Source organism: Carassius gibelio, chromosome A12, assembly GCF_023724105.1.
Source record: "Carassius gibelio isolate Cgi1373 ecotype wild population from Czech Republic chromosome A12, carGib1.2-hapl.c, whole genome shotgun sequence".
NCBI lineage: Eukaryota > Metazoa > Chordata > Actinopteri > Cypriniformes > Cyprinidae > Carassius > Carassius gibelio.
Window position 1 is genome coordinate 8,339,214 of NC_068382.1, and position 27,638 is coordinate 8,366,851.

Consider the following 27,638-nt stretch of genomic DNA (forward strand, 5'->3'; position numbering starts at 1 on the left):
ATATATAAATAATAATAATAATAATAATAATAATAATAATAATAAATAAATAAAATAAAAAAAACAGAATCACTGAGTTGGATAAAGGATCACCCCCCTCCTAAAATGACTTGTAAACTCAATCAGGTGTAGCTAATCACATTCTCAATGGCACACAAAGTCATTTGAATTGTAACTGTTATCAGCTGTGGTCATTTTGATTAGCTTAGAATGAAAAGAGATTTCCTGGAGCATTTCAGTCCTTGGTTATTCAGCTGAAACAAACAATCTACTCTGGGTGGCAAGTCACTGTCATAAGATCTCTGGGATAAAGTTGTGGCCAGGCAGGAGATGGACACAAAAATAAATAAATTCAAAAGCTTTATAAATGCCTAGTGAAACACAGTGAAATCTATTATTAATAATTGAAAGGTATTTGGTACAACACATACCCTCCCTTGGATCAGGACGTCGCTCCAAACTGGATGAAAGGGCCAGGAGAAATCTGAAGGAAGCAATCTCAACTCTGAAGCAGTTGCAGGAATTTGGTCATTGTGTGCATGTGACAACATCACAAATTCTTCACAAATGTGACTTGTATGGGAGGGTTGCATGAAAAAAGGCCACATGCAATCATAACTGATTTTTACTAAAATGCACCTTGAAGATTCTGAGGACACATGGAAAGAAGTGTTATGGTCCGATGAGAATACAATAACTTGAACTCAACAACAAACGATATGTCTGGCAAAAATCCAATACATCTCACAATCCAAATATCAGCATTCCTACAGTAAAGCATTAAGGTGGTAATATCCTGGTAAGGGGGGAGTTTATCTGCAGCAAGGACTGGAGTGCATGTCAGGATAGTATATAAAATGGATAGGGCAAAATACTGTCAAATTCTTGGAAAAATCTGCTGCCCTCTTCCGGAAAGTTGACAATAGGAAGAAGGTTTACCCTCCAACGTGACAAAGACCCAAAGCACACAGCAAAACTGAGCACACAGTGGTTGAAAGAGAAAAAGGTGAATGCCCTTGCTTGCATGGCCTAGTCAGAGTCCAGACTTTAAACCCACTGAAAATCCGTGCAATGACTTGAAGACTGCAGTCCACAAATGGTCACCATCAAATTGAACTGAACTTGAGCAGTTCTGCAAAGAAGAGTGAGCAAATATTGCAATGTCTAGATGTGCAAAGTTAGTAGAGATGTATCCCAACAGACTAAAGTCAGTAATTAAAGCAAAAGGTGGTTTAACAGAATACTGACACAAGGGGATAATAATTTTTACATCTCAGTGATTCTGTTTATTTATATATTTATTTCTGAGATGTTGGTGTTGTATATTCCACTTGGATGTTATTAGTTGCACTGAGTAAATACAGCTGGAAAAAACTTTAGTAATTTGTCCTCCTTAAAAACTTTAAAAACTCATAATAATATTATTGGGAATGTTAGGGATATTCTACCCATATGGAGGTGTAGAGGATAAGATGAGCCCGAGGTCAGATGATGGAAGTTCTCCACTGATTCCTCTTCTGCGACCATTTGTGTACTTTGGACGTGAATATGACAAAATATTTGTAAGAAGCATTGTGATATTCATGACATTAATATATATTCCACAATATTGATGTTACATGAAAATACAGACAACTGGTTTTTATCTTACAGGTGAATAATAATGGAGACCTGACCTTTGACAGTCCACTTTCTAAGTATTATCCCTATTATTTTCCTGCATACTCATTTATAGACATCATCGCTCCACTGTGGACAGACATTTATAATTATGAGAAAGGAACCATCTCTTACAGACAAGTAACAGATGCTCGTCTCTTGAATCGTGCTTCAAGAGACATAAACAAATATTTTCCAGAATTGAACTTCTCTGCCACTTGGGTTTTTATTGCTACATGGGATAAAGTACCATATTTTGGAAATAGAGAGGCAGTAAGTTTCTCTTTCAGTTAGCATGTTAATATATTTTTTTTTTTTCATTGAACAGAACTAACAGGGTAAGTTCACCCAAAAATCAAAATTATGTCATTAATCACACCCTCACGTCGTTCCAAACCAGTGAGACCTCCGTTCATCTTCAGAACACAGTTTAAGATATTTTAGATTTAGTCTGAGAGCTCTCAGTCCCTCCATTGAAACTGTGTGTACGGTACACTGTCCATGTCCAGAAAGGTAAGAAAAACATCATCAAAGTTGTCCATGTGACATCAGAGGGTCATCAAGTTATTAATGACATAATTTTGATGTTGGGGTGAACTATCCCTTATCCAGAATGATGCTTGTATTAATGAAGAATTCCCGGTCTCTTCCAGGAGTCAACCTTCCAAGTGGTTTTGGTGTCTGGAAAAAATATGTCCTTTACACTCATGCATTATGATTTTATCACTCCCACTAAAAGTGTTGAGGTAAAGCAATGTGAAAAAAAAAATGTGTCAAAGTTATTGTCAACCCAGTTCATGATCTTTAGCAATGTTTTTAGATTATGATTGTGTGCGTGTGTGTGTGTTTTCATTAACAGACTGGATTTGACACGGTTAACTCTACAAATTTTTTCTCAATTCCTGTTTCTGACGTCACAAATTTGTCATACACAAGCAATGTCAATGTCATGGGTAGATGGGTATTTCGAGTTGACAATTCATCAGAAAACAACGGTATATATGTTTACCTTAATAATAGTTAATAGTGTTACCTAATCTAAAATGATATCCTAATTTCATTTTGTTTTGTTTTTCTCAAAACATGGTACGCTTTTGTTTCTTACAACAGAGTTGTAACTAAGCCTTTAAGGTAGATATGTACTGTATGTAACATTTGCCTCTGTTTTGTTTTGCAGGATTCTGTAGCAAAATTAATCCCCAAGGTACATTAATATGGCATCAAATATTTGGTTTATATTTATGTATATTTATATAGTAAAATAATTGATATCTTTGTCTTTGATTAAATAATTGTACAAATAATGTGTCTGTAGCAGCATGTAGATTCAAATGGGCTTATGTACCCTCAGGTTTTTGAGTCAGTTAAATTATAAATGCAATTTCATGTATAGCAAAACAAACAAACAAACAAATCATTTAATCATTTTGATGATTACTGTAGGTGAAATATATCCATACTTAAAAAATTAAGTTCGCCATTGTGAATCTTATGAATTTACACAATTCAAAAGATTCACAATGGCGAATTAGATTTATATATATATATATATATATATATATATATATATATATATATATATATATATATATATATATATATATATATATATATATATATACTAATGTACAGTGTAGGAGAAAGTTGTTGTTGTTTTTTCTTTTAAGTAATGCATTGCAATATTGTGTTACTCCCTAAACTAATTACTTATTTTAACTAAATACTTTATTAATTTTTATGGAAAGTTGGGCTGGGCTTTCTTGGTTATTTTTAATATGAAAAAGTTAAATTTTTGGCAAATTCAGCAATACAAAATGAAACATTTTTTAATAAAATGTGATTAAATACATAAAGGATATTTGTGTTATATTTAATTATCACAGGTTTGCATAATATTATGCAATTGCATTTCACTGTTTTATATTCATTTTGAAGAAAAAAGTTGGGACTTTAAAAACTTAATGTGAAAAAGCAACTCAGATTATTTATTTATTTATTTTTTAAATTAAAAATGAATGTGTTACTTTAATTACTTTTAAAAAGTAATCTGATTGTGTTACTTGTATTACTTGTAATACATTACTACCAACACTGTATATACAAACTTTTAACAATCAGCAATGGAAATATGTATTTTGCTCAGCCGGTTAAAAATATTTTTATGATGTGTGATTGGAAAGAATGACTTTTTCATTATGTTTGTTACAACAATAAATAGGTGCATCTAGCCTTCTGTAGTAGTAGCAGTTGAGAAGTTCTTGGGTAATAGCCTACATCATTGTCTCTTGTGTTAGCTTCCTCAGATGATGTTTCTAGTGCTCTGATATGTGGAAGGACTCCAGTTACCACCAGCAGCAGGATAGTAGGAGGTCAGAACGCTTCAGCTGGACGCTGGCCCTGGCAGGCTAGTCTTCTTCGGTTAAGCAGGCACATCTGTGGAGGTTCTCTTATCAACAAAGAGTGGGTGCTGTCTGCTGCCCACTGCGTTCATGGGTAATCTCATTCAACTACTTGCCAATTAATACCTCAACGTTCATAGATGCTTTGAGTAGCTTATATTTTAATTGAGGAATTGATTTAACCCAATAAAAGTTTACAGTAATATATTTGATATGCTTATTTCTATGAATTCTTAATTATCAACATGATCGAAACCAGATAAGCAAGATAAATGTTCTTTGTTTTAGAATTATTTTTAATGATTTCTGTAAAGTAAAAAAAAAAAGAAGGTGTTATATATTATTAGTATTTTAAGATGAACACATATTTGACTAAAGTAACCTAGGTTTACTTAATTCATCATTATATTGCATTGCATTATATGTTTTGAAATCACAGAGATTTATTTAATTATTCACAGCTTCTTAATTATCAACATGGTCGAAACCTGAAAAAAACCTGTTGCACACAATCTACTATATGCCTTCTGTCACCTGGCTGACTTTTTAAGCAAGATAAATGTTCTTTGTTTTTGAAATGTTGAAATGATTTTTGTAAAGTAAAAAAAAAAAGTTTTATATATTATTAGTATTTCAAGATGAACACTTTTTGACTAAAGTAACCTAGGTTTACTTTTTTTTTCATATTAAAATGATCAAATATGATTCATCCGGATTTTGAGGAGAGCTTATTTGTTCACCTCTCAATCATCATTATATTGCATTGCATTATATGTTTTGAAACCACAGAGATTTAATCCCAAAACATTTAAATATACTATATTAATATTATAATGTTTTAAATACTCATACTTCTTCCCCCCGCTCAGGTATCCCACCATTGATTTCACTGTAGTTTTGGGGCAACAGACCCAGGAAGGCTTCAACCCCAATCAAATATTCAGATATGTGAGGTTAATCATCAAACATCCCAATTACAATTTTACGAATGACAACGATATCGCTCTTGTCAAATTGAGGTCACCCATCACCTTCACGGACTACATCAGACCCGTGTGTCTAGCAGCTCATGACAGTGTGTTCAACAGCGGCACAGACAGCTGGGTCACTGGATGGGGAAACATTAGTGAAGGGGGTGAGAATTCATTTTTGTCACCTCTTAGTTGCATTGAACTCAACATGTAAATTGATGACTATGCAGAGTAAGTAACATCTCATGTATTTCCTACAGTGTCCCTTCCATCCCCTAATGTTCTACAGGAAGTGGAGGTTCCTGTAGTTGGTAACAGACAGTGCAACTGTATCTATGGAGTTGGAAATATAACAGACAACATGATCTGTGCTGGCAATGACTCATGTCAGGTACAGAAACCCTGAACAAAATATGTTCAGCACAAACTTGTGTTTACAAGATAAACAACGAGTGCTTCAAATAAGGAATAAATAAATAAATAAATAAATAGCTAGACTTAATAAAAGTGTTGAGTTTCATGTCCAATCTTCAGATATTCAGTAGTGCTGTCAAATGATTAAACACGATAAATCGCATCCAAAATAAATGTTTTTGTTTACATAGCATATGTGTACTTTGTATATTTAGTATGTATATATATATATATATGTATGTGTATATATATATATATATATATATATATATATATATATATATATATATATATATATACACACACATATAGTGTATATTTTGAAAATATTTACATGTATTTTCTTTACAGTATTTACAGTGTGTATTTTCTTTAAGCTTTACAGCTTTACAGTTTTACACCTTTACAGAAACTCGCTGATCAGATCACAGACACAGAACAACAACACCCGGACTCTGTTTTAATAATTCTCAGGGACTTTAATAAAGCCAATCTCTCCCGTGAACTGCCAAAATACAGACAGCATGTTACATGTCCCACCAGAGACAGTAATATATTGGATCACTGCTACACTACAATAAAGGACGCATATCACTCTGTTCCACGAGCAGCTTTGGGATGTTCTGATCACCTTCTGGTTCATCTTATACCGTCCTACAGGCAGAAACTAAAATCAACTAAACCTGTATCAAGGACTGTAAAAAGATGGACTAATGAAGCAGAGCAGGATTTACAATCTTGTTTTGACCTCACTGATTGGAGTGTTTTTGAAGCTGCTGCCACCGATCTGGATGAACTCACAGAGACCGTAACATCATATATCAGTTTCTGTGAGGATATGTGTATTCCTACAAAGACTCAACGAATTTACAACAATGACAAACCATGGTTCACTGCAAAACTCAGACAGCTCCGTCAGGCCAAAGAAGATGCTTATGTGAAGGGGACAATGTCTTGTATAAACAGGCTGAATACACACTGGAAAAAGAGATCAAAGTGGCAAAGAGGAATTATTCTGAAAAAATAAGGACTCAGTTCACTTCCAATGACTCCGCATCAGTGTGGAAAAGTCTAAAGAAGATCACCAACTACAAGACAACACCCCCCAGCACTGTGGAGAATCATTGACTGGCAGACAATCTGAACATGTTTTACTGCAGGTTTGAAAGAACACCCATCACCTGCCCTGAACGCCTCCCCACACAACCATTCACACCCTTCACAACTCCTGCAACCAGCCCTGAATGCCTCTCCAAACAAACGTTCACACCATTAACAGCTCCTGCAACCGGCCCTGTAAACCTCTCGAATCAAGCACTCTCACCATTCTCACCTCCTGCATCCCCCCTCTCCCCCACACCTGCAATTCAGATCAGCGAGGATGTGGTGTTCGCCAGGTATTCCGGAAGCAGAAAAGGAAAAAAGCAACAGGCCCAGATTGTGTTACACCAGCCTGTCTGAAATCCTGTGCTGACCAGCTGGCCCCCATCTTCACACAGATCTTCAACAGATCGCTGGAGCTGTGCGAAGTCCCTTCATGCCTCAAACACTCCACCATCATCCCCATCCCTAAGAAACCCAAAATTACAGGACTAAATGACTACAGGCCTGTGGCTCTAACGTCTGTAGTCATGAAGTCATTTGAAAAACTGGTGCTGGCCCACCTGAAGGACATCACTGGGCCCTTGCTGGATCCTCTTCAGTTTGCCTACAGAGCAAACAGGTCTGTGGACGATGCAGTAAACATTGGACTGCATTATGTTCTGCAACACCTAGACAGACCGGGGACTTATGTGAGGATCCTGTTTGTGGACTTCAGCTCGGCCTTCAACACGATCATCCCAAACCTCCTCCTGCCCAAACTAAATCAGCTCTCCGTGCCCACCTCCGTCTGTCAGTGGATCAACAGCTTCCTGACAGACAGGCAGCAGCTAGTGAGGTTGGGAAAATACACATCCAGCACCCGTACAATCAGCACCGGAGCTCCCCAGGGCTGCGTTCTCTCCCCACTGCTCTTCTCCCTGTACACCAATGATTGCACGTCACCATCATGAACAGCCCTGTGACTGCAGTGGAGTCATTCAGGTTCCTGGGCATCACTATCTCTCAGGACCTGAAGTGGGACATTCACATTGACTCCATCGTAAAAAAGGCCCAGCAGAGGTTGTACTTCCTTCGCCAGCTGAGGAAGTTTAACCTGCCACAGGAGCTGCTGAAACAGTTCTACTCCACCATCACCGAATCCATCCTCTGCACTTCAGTAACTGTCTGGTTCAGCTCAGCTTCTAAATCTGACCTCAGAAGACTACAGAGAGTAGTCCGGACTGCTGAGCGAATCATCGGTTCAACTCTCCCATCTATTCGAGAACTGTACTTATCCAGAGTGAGAAAAAGGGCTGTCAAAATCACTCTGGACCCCTCACATCCAGCACACTCCCTCTTTGAACTGTTGCCATCTGGTCGACGCTACAGAGCACTGAGCACTAGAACGACCAGACACAGGACCAGTTTCTTCCCTCAGGCAATCCATCTTATGAACAGCTGACAATAACTGCGAACACACTACACTTTATATTTATATACACATACACTTATTTATCTAACACACATACTTAGTATACACTTAAATTTTGCACATAATATACATGTACATACTTAACTGCATTTTGTAATATACCTGCCTACAATTGTCAATTTGTATATTGTCATTCACTATCTACTTATTTTTATTTTTTTATTCTTTTATTATGTGTTTTTTGTTCTGTCACTGTCATTCTGTTGTAATGCGGAGCTTCTGTCACGAAAACAAATTCCTCGTATGTGTAAACATACCTGGCAATAAAGCTCATTCTGATTCTGATGTACATTCTTTATTCTCTCTCTCTCTCTCTCTCTCTCTCTCTCTCTCTCTCTCTCTCTCTCTCTCTCTATATATATATATATATATATATATATATATATATATATATATATATATAAACATTTAATATGTAAACATATTTAATATGTAAACATAACATATTTTTCTTAAAGGGGTCATGAAATGAGAAACCAAATTTGCCTTGATCTTTTGGAATATAAGAGGTCTTTGTACCATTAAAACGTCCTGCAAGTTTCATAGCTTAAGGCGTCCTCCCCATTATAAACAAGCCATTTATTTAATCAAGCTCTAAATACAGCTCGTTCTGGATCCATGGTAAGAAGTGACGTCACGGTGCGAAGTGACGTTCCAACCATTTGCATATCACCGCCTCCAGCACAAGACAACTATGCTCATTTCGGATCGTTGTCGCGCCGCGCGCCTCACAAGTGTTCAGTCGACGGACAGCGAGCGGGTCTGCGTACAGGAAAATTACAATGCCACGCAGATGTGTGCTGTTCCTGGCTGTGGACAAACAACATCTTGAATACGCTGCCAAAAGATCCTGACGTCAGGGAAAAATGGATGCAGTTTATTTTTTGAATGTGCCTGTGCATGCATTTTTGTCCGCGGTACACCCTATCATTTCATTGAAATTAGGTAAATAATGTTAAACTGTTAGCATTTTAAGCTATAGAATAATTATGCAACAATCCGTTTTCAAGTGTCTCGGGTTACAATTTTTTTTATTAATTCAAAATACTTTCACTTTCCATGTGGACACGGGCTGATCCAGTCTTCGTTGTTGTGGTGATAGTTCATTTTCCTCTGATTCCTCATCTGATTCCGGCTCAAACATATAAGGTTTTATCATTGCAAGAGCCATCGCTTCAAATCATAGACAGTAAAAGAATGCATCACTCGCTACTCAATCCGCAAATGTTCTGTCAAATGTCGTTAGCCAGTCATAACAGTGGGCGTTAACACTGAACTCTTAAAGGGGAAACAACCCAAAACAGACTGTTTGAATCAAAGGATGAGAAACAGGGTGGGAAAATGTCATAATTCACTACATTTTAAAAGTTTTTTTTTTTTTTTTTTTTTAAACTATAGTAATACTATAATTGCACCTAGGGGGCAATAATAATAAAATTAAAAAAAACATGTCATGACCCCTTTAAATATATACATGCATGTGTTTGTATATATATTAATGTATACAGTATACACATATATTATGTAAACAAAAACTTTAAATTTTTTGATGTGTATTTTCAGGGTGATTCAGGAGGTCCGATGGTGAGCAGAGAGAGCTCTGTATGGGTTCAGTCTGGTATCGTTAGCTTTGGAACTGGCTGTGTTCGACCTGAACTTCCCGGTGTGTACACCAGAGTATCACGTTATCAGGAATGGATCAGCTCCTTTGTTTGCAACGATCCTCCAGGTTTTGTGTACTTTACCTCCACTGGAGCTGACCCTGACTACAGTTACAGCTGTCCTGGTCTTCCTCCTCCTCCTCCTACTACTCCTGCTCCTTCCTCATCCACAAATGAATCTACAGTTCTATCTTCTGCAACATCTCCTCCACAAAAATTTTGGCCATTATGTTTTCTGTTGCTTCTACCAATACTTGGCTTAATTTTTTATGCAATGAAACACCGTTTAGGGTCATGCATTAAAAGATGCATTAATTTGATCAGAAGTGGCAATAATGACATTTATAGTGATACAAAAGTTTTATATACCAAATAAACGCTGTTCTTTTGGAAATATTCAACGAATCCTGAAAAGAAAAGTAATATTTCCCCGAAAAAAAAAAATGAAGCAGCACAATTGTTTTAACATTGGTATTAAGAAATGTTTCCTGGACAGCAAATCAGTAACGATGCTGAAAATTCAGCTTTGCATCAAAGGAATAAAATACATTTTCTAATGGGAAAAAGCTAATTTAAATCATAATAACATTTCACAACATTGAGAGTAATGCAGCCTTGGTAAACTTTTGAATGGTAGTGTATGTTCAAAAATAGACAAAAAGCAGTGACAGCAATAATGGGGTATGTATATGTATACATTGAGCTAAAAAGTTTTGATCTTACAATATTTAGCTGTTTTCTTGATCTTTCTTACACAATTTTATTTCTTCATTGACTTTTAAATAGCTATAAATAACAATTCATTTATTCCATATCCTGGATCTGATCAATAGTATATTGGAGAATAATAATCTGTTATTTACTCTTTACTTCTAATTAAATTCTATATATATATTTTTGTCAAATGTTTTTGTGACTTTTGAAACATAGCATGTATCTGTTTCTAACAAATGATGTTTAATTTACTGAATATTGATGGAGAAAAAATATCACTTTCTATTTTATTTCCTATTCTGTTCATGTCTTATACACTGTATATTTTTACACAAGATGTGTATCTTTACGTGAACCAATTAGATGTGTATCTTTACATATCTAATTTCACTTGGAGGAAATAATCAACTAGCCAGATGTCCACAGATGACCACATATGGACAGTAGAATCGATTTCAGTTGATTAATTGTTGGTTTATTAACTGCTGTTTTAATGTTAAACTGATATCTGGTTGGGCTGACAATATTACCTTATTTCCTTTTTCTTCTGTGTGTATCCTTTTCACTCATTGTAATTATTAAATACAACTTGTAACACTTTTCAATATGTAATACACTTTAAATAAATATTCTGGTTATGGTGGTATAATTTTCTATAACAGCCATCCTTTCTTATTGTAGTTATTTATTTATTTATTTATTTATTAATGAAGAGTGCACTATAATGGGGCCTATAGAAAATGAAGAAATTTATATTTCTATATAAGTCCCTGACTTATCTGGCAGTGTGTTTTGGGTCATTGTCTGATCGGTTGTCTAATATTGGTAGCCAAGATGATTTTGTACCCTTCCAAATTCATTCTGCTACTGCCATCATATATTATGTCAATAAATAAAATTAAGAGGCCCTGTTCTGATGGTTATTAAACAGTAAGCTGCAAGCTGCAGTCTGTCATGCCCATTGACTGCCCCTGGATCCTGTGTTGTGTTTTGCTCCCAATGTGTCCCGTGAACATTCTGTTCCCCCGTCCAGCCCAGGGAGGGCTTGCATTCCCACGTCCAGCCCAGAGAGGGCACATGTTCCCAAGTCAAGCCCAGGGATGGCCACAGTTCCAGAGTCAAGCCCAGGGAGGGCTGCTGCTCCTTCATCAGCCCCATGGAGGCACTCAGAACCCCGAAATTTTGGCCAAGGAATTTTTGTTGGGGGGTTTATAGGGCTCCGGCCATAGAAGCCGGGCCAAGTGCTGAGGCCAAGGCCATAGAAGCCGCTTCGCCATGGCCCCCTGAACTGTCTGCTCTTGTCTTGCCTTGGCTGTCCAAGCTGCCTGCTTTTTTGCCACAAACTCAACCTACTGGCTTCTCTCCTGTATGATTTCACACAAGTCTCTTCAGATCTTAGAACTGTGCATGAATTATGAGCTTCTAGAACAAAATTAGTATGCTTTTTCTTAGTCTTATTAAGTGCAACTACAATGTTTCTGGTTACTTTCGTAACAGCACAAGTGCCATAACAGCACTCAGTTCCCTGAAAAGCAGGAATGACACATTGCGAACCAATCACTGTGGTAACTCCTCCTCTTCTTCGAGATTCTTGAAACCTTATAGGATAATGGCAGTAAAAAAAAAAAAAAAAAAGGCAAATTGTCGCTAATTATGCAAATTGCATGCAAATACCGACAAGCCTGCAGATGGTATACAGTAAAATGCGGTGAGAGCTCAGAATCTAATGCGGTGTCCCAATGTGCCTTCTTATGCTACGCCCTTTAAAGTACAATATGTACTCTTTTGGTGAAGAAAAAGTAAACACTTTTGAGTGTGTAGTAGAAGAGTAGGCCTCACACAACCAAAGTAACGATGGTAAATGGAGACATTCCCTTTCGGGTATTCACTCAACATTGTGAAGCATTCACTCAGTATACAATCCCGTCGTGATGGCAGCGATGATGGTTTTGAAAGGTGTAAGATTAATAAGGGAATTAAGATGAATATAACTCAAAGGGGATTGAATTACAAGGAATAAGAACCGAATTAGTATGCAAATTGTTCAGAATTAATATTTAACACTTTATCAACTATTCGTCCACCGATACATTGAGATTTGGGTATTTTATCAATTCTGGACAAAATATTATCCCATGGCCTATGGTAATAATATCATAAAATGTATGATAACTGATTATAAGCAAGGTAACAGAATCTACAGTTTAAGGCAGTAACTTGTAAGCACACAGCACAAGACACTGGTATGTAAAATCAAACAAGGCTTAATTGAACTACATTAATACGCATAAACTAAACTAACAAAAACACACAAACATTCATTTAAACAGTGACAGAGAAAAGTGATGTTATTAACAGAGGGTGAATGGAGTCCCAAGTGTCTAGCTTTAGACACTATTTCTTGACCGCAACCTGAGAGAATCAATCTACTAGCACTTTAATCTTAGTTCGTTTTCTTAATAAGATTTGCACAAGTTCAGCCAGTATTAGGAGATACCGTATTTTCACACTTTTTTCATAGTTTGGCTGGTCCTGCGACTTATAGTCAGGTGCGACTTATTCATCAAAATTAATTTGACATGAACCAAGAGAAATTAACTAACAGAAAACATTACCGTCTCCAGCCGCGAGAGGGCACTCTATGCAGCCAGAGATGCTGCTCAGTGCTCCTGTAGTCTACACAAAACAGCATATAGCTGTAATATAGTTGGTAATGTTTCCTCTTGGTTCTTGGGTCTAAATAAATACGACTTACAGTCCGATGCGACTTATATATGTTTTTTTTTCCTCGTCATGACGTATTTTTGGACTGATGCGACTTACACTCGGGTGCGACTTATAGTCCGAAAAATACGATACTAGGTGTTTCTCAATGTCAAGGATACTTCCTTTATGACGCACTAATGTTTCGATGGGGAATCACTCTGAACTTTGGAATGCGATGTTGGGTTATTTTAATGAAATGGACTGTTCAAGGATAATCCTACAAAGATTTTGATCGTTATTCATTTGTTCAATCTTGTCAAATGTAGAATGACACGAAGGCCCATGTATCACTTGATGCCACATAGGATATATGATATATTTATATGTATTTGAAGAGAAGATGTCATCATGGGAACCAGATGTTCAGCAGTGTGCATTTGAAAGCCTAAAATGGTCAGGAAAGTAAACAGTAATGAAAAGGAAATGCATTATACCTGTAATTTATTCTAATCTTTAGCCTGCATGTACATCAGTTATGGTCTATGACTGCATTTGTTTATTTCCCAGTAGAAATTATAATTTGCTTATGCGCTTTCATATTTCCTTAGTATTCAGAGAAAAGATTAAAAAAAGAACATGTTTGCATGCTATTATGCAAATTCATTTAGTACTATGGCAACATTTGGAGTGTATATTCACATTCTACATGTGATGTACAGTATGTATGTTATGTCATTCTGTGTAGTGGATTTGCATAGTTTCCTTTAGTGGATAGAGGACAGAACTGGTGTTTGTAATTAACAGAAACAGGGGGAAACATCCTTCAGGTATGTACAAATATGTACATTACAATGACATTTCTGAAGTATCTGATGCTGATATTCATCATCAGTAAGTTTTTTGTATAATTATTTTGGTTTCCATTTAAAATAAGAGATTTATATAAGGAAATTTTTGATTATTTGTTTATTTTTATATTTTCCAATTTTATTACATTTTATTGTAGAAACATTTAGGTGAAGACCTTTGTATTACAAGGGTGTAAAAAAAAAAGTAATTAGCTGGCAAAAACGTTAATCTAGGGTGTTTGGAGTTTACATTCATATTCTACATATGTATGTATGTATGTGATGTCATTCTGTGTAGTAGATTTGCATAGTTTCCTTTAGTGGATAGAGGACAAAACTGGTGTTTGTATTAACAGAAACAGGTGGAAACATACTTCAGGTATGCAGTTTTAAGAATATTATTAAACTTTTTTTTGGTACATATGAATGTAGTGGTATTGCTTTATACTGCTGCACGATTGTAAATTTTCATTTTTATTTTCTTCTTGGATGCAAAGTCTACATTAGTGGTACTGCTTACATTACAATGGAATTACAGAAGTATCTGATGCTGATATTCATCATCAGTAAGTTTCTTTATATTATTATTATTATTATTAGTATTATTGTAGTTTACATTTAAAATAAGATATTTATATGAGGAAATTTGATATTTGATGAAATTTTAGTTAAGAAATTAATTCAAAGAATTTACTATTACAAAGGTGTTTAAAAAAGTCATTATGTGGCAAAATCTAGGGAGTTATATATAATTTAGAAAAAGGAAACTAACAATTTTATTTAGTTATTTATTTATTTATTTTACTTATCTTACTTAATTCAGTTAAGTAGTTAATTATCCACTTTTATAAGTACGTTCATGATAGTCATTTAGATGCTTCTAAAAACAGATGGTATATTAGGTCATCCAGCTCATCGTTTTACTCACAGTTCATTGGTTCTCTTCAAAGCATTGTTGGTTTGTTGGTGCTAATGCTAATAATATATATACAGTATTTATATCTGTCTAGTTGTTTTAGGGACAACTAACAATTTTAAGAAGCAAAATATCAGATTAAGGCCATCAAACAATTACAAATATTGAAGTAATATTTAATGCTCAGAACTAAATAGTCCCCCCTAAATAAATAAATGAGTTTCAAATAAGGATACAGCACCCCTTGAAGTTAAAATTAACAACACCAGCACATCAACAAACAAATGCATTCCTTAAATTGTTATTTTAATCATCTTTCTTTCTCATCTGGGAGGAAAATATGTTTATAATTCTGATTCACTGATTTGAACAATTAATTTAGCAAGTGTTATGAATCTTGTAAACAGAACACAAGGGATGACCAATTCCTAAGGTTTTTTGTTTGTTTGTTTTTTAAAGGGGTCAGGTGATACTTTTCTCAAAGCTCATTATTTTTGTGTATTGAGCATAATAGAATATCTTAGCATGCTTTAGGGCAATATCATACCCCCGACACAATGAGGTGCAAGGCTTGGTGCAAGTTTTTTTGCTAGTTTCATCCTGACGCAGTTCATATTTTGCCGTCCCACACATGGGCGTGCTGGTCTAAAAAAGAGGTGTGTTCAGGCCATTATTTCCGCGTTGCCATTTTAAGGAACTGAAAATAAACAACCATAGACCAACTCAAACCTGGTCTAAAGTTTAAAGTTTTTTTTAAGAGCACGTTACTAGAAAATGTGGGCGGGTCCACAACGCGTTATCACTTTGTTTATTACACACAGGGACACACAGCAGCTCAAAAACATGCCAAATATAAAAAAAAAAATTAAGGATTACAGTGTAAAAGAATATTACAGTGTAGGCTATATATAAAAATGTTATACGTCATAATGGATAGTCATTGCTTGTATCAGAATTAGCCTACCTATTTGCTCATGCACAAGCAGATCCATTGGCTCTCTGGAGACAAGTTCAGTCTGTGCTCCTTAACATTCTGCCATTTAATTAGCGAATCCTCCATGGTGCGAGCATAGCTTGCTCTTCCAGGGAATGGGAAATGATATTCTGATTGGTTTATTGAATGTTATGCCCCAAATTACTGAATGTTACACCCATTACTCATTAAGAGAATAGGGGCTGCATTCGATAACTTAGGTAGCTCACTTGCTGCCTTGTTGCTGTATGAGGCAATGACTTTGCATGCATACTGATTTTAGACAGGTTTCTTAGCCAGTGTAATGGTTTAATGATCTACAACAAAATAGAGGTTTGGTGATAACTAAATTAATTCTTAATTACTATAATACTGATTTCTCTCTGGGAATAACTTCAAAATGGCAAAAAAGTTTGTCAGAAATATAAATTTAAACACAAACTAACAACCAAACACAAGTAGCTCAACCGTCATGGAATGTAATGCGCAGGATTGTGCTACAGTATATCAAAGGCAGTGAAAGATACATCTATGCTGTCTTCAAAATGTGATCAGAAGACAGTACCTCCGGAGAAAGGAAGTAAAACTCTATTTGGATTTGGACGTGTCTTGATGCCTTCCTGCTTTAGAATGCTGCCTCTGAATGTAGCATTTTAGAGCTTTCACTTGCAGCCAGGGACAACTCTTATAGACCATGTGTCGGGAGCGCTGACAGTTTTGTTGTTATACTAGCAAAAGTGGATTTCGAAACAACCTAAGTGCATCTGCTCCGTGCACTACAGACCATACACTTAGATCATTAAAATAGGGCATTTATTGTTAAAGAAATTCATTATTTTTCACGTACTGTTCATTATTGCAGATCCTATATGAAAAGCCTTTTCTAAAATGTGTTGATTTCTAAAAAGCCCTTCCTTTGAAAAGTGCAGTGTACTCTGATTGGCCAGCTAACCAGATGTGACTGGCTGATCATCTCAAAAGAGAAAGTCGTGACATTTGCCAAGTATGGTAATCCATATTAGGAATTAGTGCTCTGCATTTAACCCATCCAAGTGCACACACAGCAGTGAGAAGTGAACACACACCTGGAGCAGTGGGCAGCTATATATCCAGCACCCAGGGAGCAACTGGGGGTTCAGTGCCTTGCTCAAGGGCACTTCAGCCGTGGGTATTGAGGGTGGAAGAGAGCACTGTTCATTCATACCTTCACACCTAACTCCTGCCAGCACCGAAACTCAAACCAGCAACCTTCGAGTTACAAGTCCAACTCTCTAACCATTAGGCCACAACTCTCCCCACAAGCATGTGTTGGAAATGTAATGCCCCTTACCATAATTGTGAGCTTTAGCTTCCATAGCAATAATTATAACAGTTAATAATGTCATAAATTTTACTATATCACAATGGGTGTATCCTGCTTTAGTGTCCAGTGTGAAGCAGAACATGTAGAGAATCATGTTTGTTCATGTTTTTTTGTTGTTTTGTCATGTTTCTTTTTGCCACTTTTTGTAAACATAAATCCATCTCTGTCTGCATATGCAATATGTGTTACTCTACACTTCACCAAACTCTGCATTTGAACTGCATTTGAACAGTCGATAGCAAATTATAAAACATACTTCTGGGCCCTGATTCAAAAGTGTCAGATTATTCTAGCAAAGATGGAATTGCCCCATTTTTTAGAAACAGCCTTTCTGCACAGCTAGCCTTGTTTTCTCCCAGGTTAAGAAAACTTTCCTCCATAAAATGTGCTGCATGAACTCGAACATTTGTAAATTAATGGCAACCACTGAGCCCTAATTGCATCCAGTTTTGGAAGGCCAAAAAAGTGCTTTTACTTTCGGATAGAAACACAAAGTGTTTCCACGACATGGTAGCAACAACACTGCTGTGACACCTGAAACCACACCACACAGTTCTTTCTTTGCATATCCATTTGGGTGGTATTATGCAAATATTTCCACATAGTGATGTAGATATGTTCGGTGTTTCTGGCCGGTCCGGATCAGCCTTCTCTTATATATATATATATATAGAACAATTACTTTTGTGGGAGACTTTGAGCTACAAAACACACTATAGTAAAAGGAAATCTTGTAGAATCTATGGTACACTATTAAGAAGTGCAAACCAGCAAATGTTATCTTAGGTAGCTATTTCTACCTGATCTAACCCTAATGTAGGTGGATTAGGTTTATATTTTGGGGTTGAATTAACTCAAATAAATTTGATATTACCAAACAAGAAATGATATTCAATTCATATTCAATGAAGAAAAACACTTAAAGAGACTTAAAAGCTTTACTCAAATGAAAACTCTTTTATCATCCTTATGACAGTACATGCTGGTTTTATCTCATACCTAAATGCTGCAACACAGAACTTTTTTGTTCAGTAATGAGTTATACACTCCAATTCTTTCATAATAACATGCAGAGTGCATACACAAAATGTAATTAATAGATTGATTGTGCAGTGTAGACAGACTCATTGGTCATTGTTATTCGGCCACACACATGCTGCAATGTTTCGGGAATGACATCCGCATATTTATGCAGGATTCTCTCTCAACAAAGCAGTGACCAACATAGTGATAACTATAGTGATGGATTGGACAAAATACTTGAAGACTAGAGCATTTTTATAAACAACAGCAAAAAAATATATAATTGTGCAGTATGAACCCTGCATTAGTTGTCAGAAGGCATTGTGAATGCAGCCACCGACTAACCAGACTTTGCTTGAAAGGGACTTTGAAATCTTGTGATTCATCTTGAACACACATGTGAACCATGTTTTTTTTTTTTTTTTTTTTTTTCTGCTCCTTTCTCTTTTTACTTTTTAGGTGGCACAAGAAAAGCTATAAAAGGTAATAATACTGTATATTTAAAACTACAAAAATATTCTAAATTTGGTGAAGTATTTACAGCTCTCATTTTTCTCTTCAGCCCAGAGCTGTGGGGTTTCTCCACTCAGAACTTGAATTGTTGGGGGTGAGGATGCAGCTGTAGGGAACTGGCCTTGGCAGGTCAGTCTACAATATTTTGGCTATCACTTCTGTGGGGGGTCCCTCATCAGCCAGGAATGGGTGCTCACTGCAGCTCACTGCGTGTACTTCTTGTAAGAACACAAAATAAATCTATAATGAAATGTAGACATGCATTTTCTGTTAATAATAATAATAATAATAATAATAATAATAATAATAATAATAATATACATTTTAATAATATACATTTTCTTGGAGCTATCACACTGAGAGTCTTTGCTTCCTCATTCAGTTCCTCAGACACTGGACTGAACTGTACTGTTTATCTGGGTAGACAGAGTCAAAATATCTCAGTCTCTAACCCACATGAGGTGAGTCGAGGAATTGTATCCATCATTCCACATCCAGACTATGACCCCTACCAGTTCACCAACGACATAGCCTTGCTGAGACTGAGTGAGCCAGTCAACTTTAACAGCTACATCAGACCAATCTGCCTGGCTTCCAATGACAGCGTCTTTCATGATGGCACAACCTGCTGGGCCACTGGGTGGGGAGAAACGGGTTTTGTAGGTAATTATCTTTAATTTGACACACTGGACTATGTGCAATATGGATTATGTAACCAATACATGTAATTGTGCTACATTAAATTGTAAGCTTGTTTTTGTATTATTGAAGTGGGACACTTTGGGCAATTTACAGTCCTTTTGTTTGTAAGGATCAAAATGATATTATCCAGAGGTGTAAAATACTTGAGTAATTTTACTTGATTACTTAAGTATTATTTCGGAGGATGTGTACTTTATTCAAGTACAATTTAAATGGGTTACTTGTACTTTTACTTGATTACATTTCTGGAGATAAAAGTACTTTTTACTCCTTACAATGTTATTTCATCTTAAAAAGTACATTACATTTTTATTTTGATCTTATGCACAATAAATATGGTACACAGAAGTTCAAATGTGCATGCTTGATGTAAGAACCAATGATCAATGTTTCCATGCATGAAGCACACACATTTCTACTTTAGTTGTGACTTTCATCAGGTAAATCTGTTCTCTTAAGTGAAATGATAAATGCAATAAAATAATAATAATAATAATAATAATAATAATAAAACATGTAAAACCTCATCTAAAAAAATGGGCCTCAATGCCCCAAAAAACAATTAAAACGTCTTGGTTACGTATGTAACCCTCGTTCCCTGAAGGAGGGAACGGAGACGTTAATAATGGGATCTCGCCCGAGAGCCCAATCACCTTAGAGTGGTACAAAACGAGCCAATGGTACACAAAGTACCTTGGTCTGCGGAATTTGCATCGCGAGCTCCGCCCCGCAGAACGGGTATATAAGGAGCAACGCGAGCAACTCGCATTCAAGTCTTCGCTGAGGAGCCGAGCCAGTGACCCGGCCGTTCAGCGGAACAGCGATGTGGCAAGGGGACGTAACGTCTCCGTTCCCTCCTTCAGGGAACGAGGGTTACATACGTAACCAAGACGTTCCCTTTCAGTCGGTCACGTTCGACGTTACGAATGGGGTCCCTTACAAAACGCCACATGGCTGTCTTCCAGCGACCCGTGTGAGTGATAGCACCCTGTCGTGAGGCCAGCACGAGTGAGGGCCTACAGCTCGCACAGAATACGCTGGGTAGCATATTCCAGCTGGACATATGCTAGTAGGCTGCCTGCCAGTGGGAGGACTTACAGAAGCAGGTATCTACCAAGGTGGTGATACATAAGAACTCTGAGGTACCCAGCCCGCAGGGTGGAATTTTCAACGACAGAGCTGGCAAGGGCTTGCCAAGGGAAAGACACATGCTGCGGAGAGACTTACTGTGGACATACACACGTGGGATTACCCAGAAGGGGAATCACGACACATGGAGGCACCTAGTCCCACACATGGCTGACCAAAGGGCATGTACGCAAGTGTTGGACATCAACAGTGCTGGAGGAACCCAGGGTTCTGACTGAGGAACTCACCTGAGGGGAATAGCGCACGCATCCAGTCCGCGGAGTGGAATGGCGAAGCAAGCGGATTGACACCGAGCAGGTCCTTACTGGCCCGAAGGGGCGAGTATCCGGGAGGACACGGGCTCTACACGGAGATTTTAAAATCTTGCGAATGTGTTAGGTGTCGCCCAGCCCGCAGCTCTACAGATGTCTGCTAGCAAGGCGCCATGCGCCAGCGCCCAGGAGGAAGCTACGCTCCTAGTTGAGTGAGCTCTCACCCCTAGGGGGCATGGCAGGTCTGATAAGCCAGGACAATAGCATCCACTATCCAGTGGGATAACATCTGCTTAGAGACAGCCTTTCCCTTCTGCTGGCCTCTGTAACAGACAAAGAGCTGGTCTGAGGTCCTAAGGCACCGAGTTCTGTCCACGTAGGTGCGGAGCGCACGTACTGGACAGAGCAACGCCAGGGCTGGGTCTGCCTCCTCCAGGGGCAGCGCTTGCAAGTTCACCACCTGATCCCTAAAAGGAGTGGTGGGAACTTTGGGCACGTACCCAGGCCGGGGTCTCAAGATAACGTGAGAGTTAGCCGGCCCGAATTCCAGGCACGCTTCGTCAACTGAAAATGCCTGCAGGTCCCCGACCCTCTTCACCGAAGCCAAAGCCGTCAGGAGCGCAGTTTTCAAAGATAAAAACTTTAGCTCTACTGAGAGCAAGGGTTCGAAGGGAGCTTTCTGCAGTGCTGATAGAACCACTGCGAGGTCCCAAGAGGGGACTTGCTGAGGGCGAAGCGGATTGAGCCTCCTTGCTCCTCTCAGGAACCTGATGATCAGATCATGCCTTCCAAGAGACTTACCTTCAACAGGGTCATGGTGAGCCGAAATTGCAGCCACATAGACCTTGAGGGTGGAAGGAGACAGCCTTCGTTCCAACCCCTCCTGAAGAAAGGAAAGCACTGACCCAATCGGGCATTTCCAGGGGTCCTCACGCCGTGAAGAACACCAAGTGACGAAGAGGTTCCACTTCAAAGCATAGGCATGTCGGGTGGACATGGCTCTAGCTGAAGTGATGGTAGCTACCACCTGTGGTGGCAAGGTACCTAAACCTTCCGTGACCCTTCTGCGGCCATCTCCTCGCTGCGGCCGGGGTGAAGGCTGCTGCTGTGGCCGAGCGGGAGTGGAGGAGGCCGCAGGGGGGCGCCCTTGGCGACGAGCAGGCTGAGGTTGCGCCGGCGGCGGGGTGGAAGCAGCAGAGGGCCGCCGGGGCAGGATGTGTCTGAAGGCCTCAGACTGCTTCTGGGCGGCAGAGAACTGCTGGGCAAAGCTCTCTACCGCGTCGCCGAAGAGGCCATCCTGGGAGACCGGGGAGTTGAGGAGCTGAGCCCGATCAGACTCCCTCATGTCTGCCAGGTTCAGCCATAGGTGGCGCTCCTGGACCACCAAAGTGGACATCACCTGACCCAAGGAGCGCGCAGTGACCTTTGTCGCCCGGAGAGCGAGGTCGGTTGCAGTGCGCGCCTCCTGCAAAACCCCTGGGTCAGCACTGCCCTCGTGCAGCTGCCGGAGCAGCTTGGCCTGATAGACCTGTAGAGAGGCCATGGCATGCAGGGCAGAAGCAGTCTGGCCCGCAGCTCTCTAAGCCTTGGCCACAAGCGTGGATGAGAACTTACAGGCTTTGGAGGGCAGCTTGGGACCACCACGCCAAGCGGAGGCGCTCTGTGGACACAGTTGCATCGCAACAGAACGCTCCACCGGGGGAACCCCAGCATACCCCTTGGCCGCCCCGCCATCGAGGGCAGTGAAGGCGGAGGAAGAACCAGAACGGTTTCGGGCAGTTAAAGGTGCCTTCCATGAACTAGTTACTTCCTGGTGCACTTCCGGGAAGAAAGGAACCAGAGGGGGGTGCTGGCGATCCGCATGAGCAGCCCCCAGGAACCAATCATCCAGCCTCGAGCGCTCAGGACAGGGTGGAGGATTCCACTCAAGCCCGATGCTCTCCGCTGCCCGGGAAAGCACGGCCGTCAGCTCGGGATCAGACTCGGACAAAGCTGGCACTCCGGAGGGAGGCAACGCAGCCGAACCCTCATCTCCCGAGGACTCAAGCCCGCCTTGTGATGCGGCGATCGACATACGGTCCTCTTCGCGAGCCCCGAATGAGATGTCAGGAGCCTGAGAGGGTCCAGCAAACTCATCCGGGAACTCAACCGGCTGCGGCGTATGTGAGGGGGGTGTGGCCCGAGGAGGTTCGCTTGTCGGGGAAGCCCACACGGTAACCCTCAGATCACCCTGGCCACCAGCCGAAGTAGCTCTCTTACGAGAAGAAGAGCTAGAACGGGGTGTGGCAGAGGGGACTCTATACCTTTTAAGGTAATCGAGTCTCGATCTCAACGCCGAGGTGGTCATGTCCCCGCAATGAGAACATGAGCCATCCACGAACGCAGTCTCAGCGTGCTGGAAGCCCAGACACGTGACACAGCGATCGTGACCGTCACGAGGAGCGATATATCGACCGCACCCAGAAACACACGGGCGAAATGACATCTTTAAAAAGATGCAAAGCTTGAATGCGAGTTGCTCGCGTTGCTCCTTATATACCCGCTCTGCGAGGCGGAGCTCGCGATGCAAATTCCTTAGACCAAGGTACTTTGTGTACCATTGGCTCGTTTTGTACCACTCGAAGGTGATTGGGCTCTCGGGCGAGATCCCATTCGTAACGTCGAACGTGACCGACTGAAAGGGAAGTTTAATTATCCTTAGAAAGTGATGTTGAATAGGCAAAAAAAAAAATAATAATAATAATAATAATAATAATAAATGGCCTTTCAAAATGTTAATGTTGTATCTTTTAATTCTATGACTCTCCTCATAAATGCAACACATTCTTGTATTCTGTCTGAAATATGTTTTAGCTTCTGCATCACATCTTACTATTCAAAGGAATAGTTCACCCAAAAATTAAAGTTGTCTCATTATTTTCTCACTCTCATGTCATCACAGATGTTTATGACTCTCTTCCTTCACAGGAACACAAGAAAATGTTTTAGTCTGTTTAATGGAAGGAGACAGGAACTTTATATTTATATTTATATTTATAAAATAAATAATTAAAACATTGAAAACAAAGAGAGAAAGAAGGGAATACTTTACAAAATACTGGAAAGAAAAGGAACACAAACTCCAGAATTTCTTCAGTCATTTTCCTAATACTTACTACTGGTTTCTCGCAGTGTGACCTAGTCATCTTAAAAACTCAAAAGTTCAGAAATGTTTATTCATATTCAAACTTGGCACAAGAGACTGAATGAATTGATAAAATACAGTAAATTGAAGATGCAATTTGCATTTCATATGAAAATGACAAACGTTGCGTTTCAATAACAAACTAAATTCTGTTCATTAACTTTTATGAACATACTTTTCATTTAAATAATAAACACTTTGTGTTCATTAAATGCAAATGTCCAAAGCATGCATTTATTTAGCAATCTGTCGATCTGTATATAATTCAGGGAGTGAGCATTTGTGTGCTTTCTTATTCATGAAATATAAAGTACACACATAAGTTATCTTTTAGTTATCCTGAGAGTTTTTCTTTTCTTTTCATCTGTGAGACTGTAAGTGTATCATGAATCATATTTACATATGCCATTTTATTATTATTATTATTATTATTATTATTATTATTATTATTTTAACTCTTAGGTGCTCAGCCCAGTTCTGGAGCTCTGCAGGAGGTGAAGATGAAAGTGGTGGAAAATAAGGACTGTAACTGCATGTTTCAAGACCTCCTATTTTTTGACATAACAATCCCTCCTACAATGATGTGTGCAGGAGGAGAAAGCGGCAAAGGAGTTTGTTTTGTAAGTTACAATACAGTTTATGACTCAATATTGTTGAATTCTTGATTCAGAATGAGAGGATAACGATATTGCAGCTTATCACTTTGTTCAATAACAAGTGTACATGTACTTACCATGATAAACAGTAAGCACCTGGTATCTTTCAAATTTATATTATAATCATATGAATTAAGATTCCTCTTATACATTTTTAGGGAGATTCTGGTGGTCCATTACAGTGTAAGCAGGACTCTGTATGGATCTTAGCTGGTGTCACTAATTTTGGGATTCCTTGTGCCACTGGAATTGCACCTGACAGCTATGCTAGAGTATCCAAATTCCAAAACTGGATCTTGGAGACTGTTAATGGATCAGATATTGGATTTGTGACATTTTCATCTGATGCTGAAGATAAAGACAGCAGCTTTTTGTGCAATGGAGAAGATATAGCCCTAGGTAAGAGTGTGAAAGCAGATGACAGTAATCTTTCTCTAAGGTGATAAATTAATGAAATAACACTTAAACAAAACTTTTACAGCTTTTATTAAACTTGGGTTGTGTTTATTTCTGCATATACAGTACAGTAATTATACATTTGCAACATAAATTAATTAAAGAGACTGTTCACCCAAAATAAAACAATTCTATCTAAATGTACTCTCCCCCATGTCATTCCAAACCTGTATAGCATAGAAGAAGGTATTTGGAAAAAAGTGTTTTGAACCCCACTGACTTTTACCCCTAACCTTAGCATTTAAAGGCGTCATATGATGTGATTTCAAGTGTTCCTTGAAATCATCCACATTCTCCTAAAACCTTTTTTAAAATGTATTTTTAAACACTGCATTGCACCAAATAAACAAAATAATGTTCTCTTTAGCAACATCATATGACCCCTTTAACCAAACAAGCCCATGAGGCCATCTAGGTTTTTAACTATCAGCATAACATAAAACACACTCTGCAGCTCATTCTAGCCATTGCTAAACATGATTAGGAGCAGGTAAACTCTTTATATACAGGTGCATTAAAAATATCTTATTTGTTTCTTGGTATATTTTTTCCTGGCAGATTGACTAAATCTGTGCACTTCAGCCCCTAGAAATTGTGTAATGGCCAGTTAACTGCGCGAAATTAGCCATTTCAGTCAGTTCATACCATGTTTGAATGCAATATGCTACATAAGAATCATGGAATTATGCTGCAGATTATTGTATTTATTTATTTATTTATTTATTTTTTCAGGACTTTTTTACCCGTTTGGAAATAGAGACATAGAAAATCCCTCTCAAGATGATGGAAACTCTACAGTAGTGTTGGAAAAGCCCTTTGTATTTTTTGGACATGTTTTTGAACAAATTTATGTAAGAACATTCTCTTCATAAACTCTGTGTCTGTATGTACAGCATTCAGAAGAATTCAGAATTCACTCCATAACCCCAATAGCAATGCACAAAACCGATTATTAATATTTTTTCTAATTTATTAAAAATAACAAACTGAAATAAAACTTATTAAGATGAAGCACCGTTGTCAGTGGTTAAATCTTCAAGGATTTTGGGGTATGATCGTACAAGCTTTGCACACTTTGTTTTAGGCGTTTTCTCAAATTATTTTCCTCCGATTTATGTGGAAAAATAAAATGTAATGCTTTACATTATTTCTCCAATGAGAAAGTCCTGACTTTTTAAAATGTATTAAACAATTACAAATTATAATTTTGAAATAATCTGTTCAATGAATATTTACAACTAGTCATCTCAAAAACAGAAATCACAATAACAAAAATATTACATTTTTAGCAATCCTTCCCATTCATACTCGCATGTCCCAAACAAGGTTGCTAAACTGTGAACCTCATATACATTTGAATCACATAACTTAACCACACAAAAATGAAGATCTTACACTTTCCATTAAAAAAAAAATGCAAATCAAAGTTGACTTTTGATTTTGTACTGCCAAATCTCTTTATAATATTGTTGAACCTCTTTTTCAGGTAAATAACAATGGGCATTTGACATTTGATGGGCCTCTTTCACAGCCAACACCAGATTATTTACTACAACTCAACAGAGACATCATTGCTCCTTTTTGGACAAACCTGGACAACACTATCAGTGGAACAATCTCCTATCGTCAGGTCACCAGAGGTGGACTCTTACTAGCGGCATCAAACAACATAAACCAGTATTTTCCGCATCTGAACTTCACTGCCTCATGGCTGTTCATTTCTACTTGGGATAAAGTACCATACTATAACAACTTACAATCGGTAAGCTATCTATTGCTGTTCTAACTCACATCTGGTAGTGAAAGTTTAGAGAAAGACTTCTGGAATTTATTTGTTCCAAATATTATTAGTGTATTTAGATGAGGTACCTTAACAGATTTTAACACATTATCTTTTGGTGTATTATATGATTTTTTTATTTCTTTAAGAATGCAGGTGAACTTACAGTATGTTATGCCAACATATCTCTCCAAGTTGTTCCAAACCAAGAAAACTTTTAACAAAATTATATATTTTTTTTTATAGAAAATAAAATGAGGCCACATTCATGATTGGTTAAAAAAACTGTGCTGTTAGACAATGATCCTTTTTTTGTTCAAGAAATATTACTGACATTTCACTAATATGACCTGTAAATGATAAAGGGAATGCTATAAATAGTAAATATAAATATTGCTATAAATATAAATATATAATATAAAGATGGGATTACTCTCTGTCTATGAGCTATTAAGATTCTTTTCTGTTCCTGTAACAGAGTTCATCTTTTCAAGTTGTTTTGGTCTCTGGTGGTTCTCTGTCTTTTGTCATGATGAATTATGGAAATATCTCTGCTACAGATCAACAGTTTCAGGTTAGAAAGGATGAGAACCGTATATATCTGAACTCTGGCATTAAGATTGATATAGAGAACGTGTAAGAAACCTGCGCTTCACAGTGTCTTTGATGATGTTTTCATATACTCAGGCTGGATATGGCACAGTTAATACAACAAATCATTTTTC

At 38.1% G+C, this 27,638-nt stretch overlaps 1 pseudogene; it reads left to right on the forward strand.

Moving 5' to 3' along the window:
- Window positions 1-1,430: 1,430 nt before the first annotated feature.
- LOC128025629 (transmembrane protease serine 9-like) lies at window positions 1,431-27,553 on the forward strand (annotated as a pseudogene).
- Window positions 27,554-27,638: the final 85 nt, after the last annotated feature.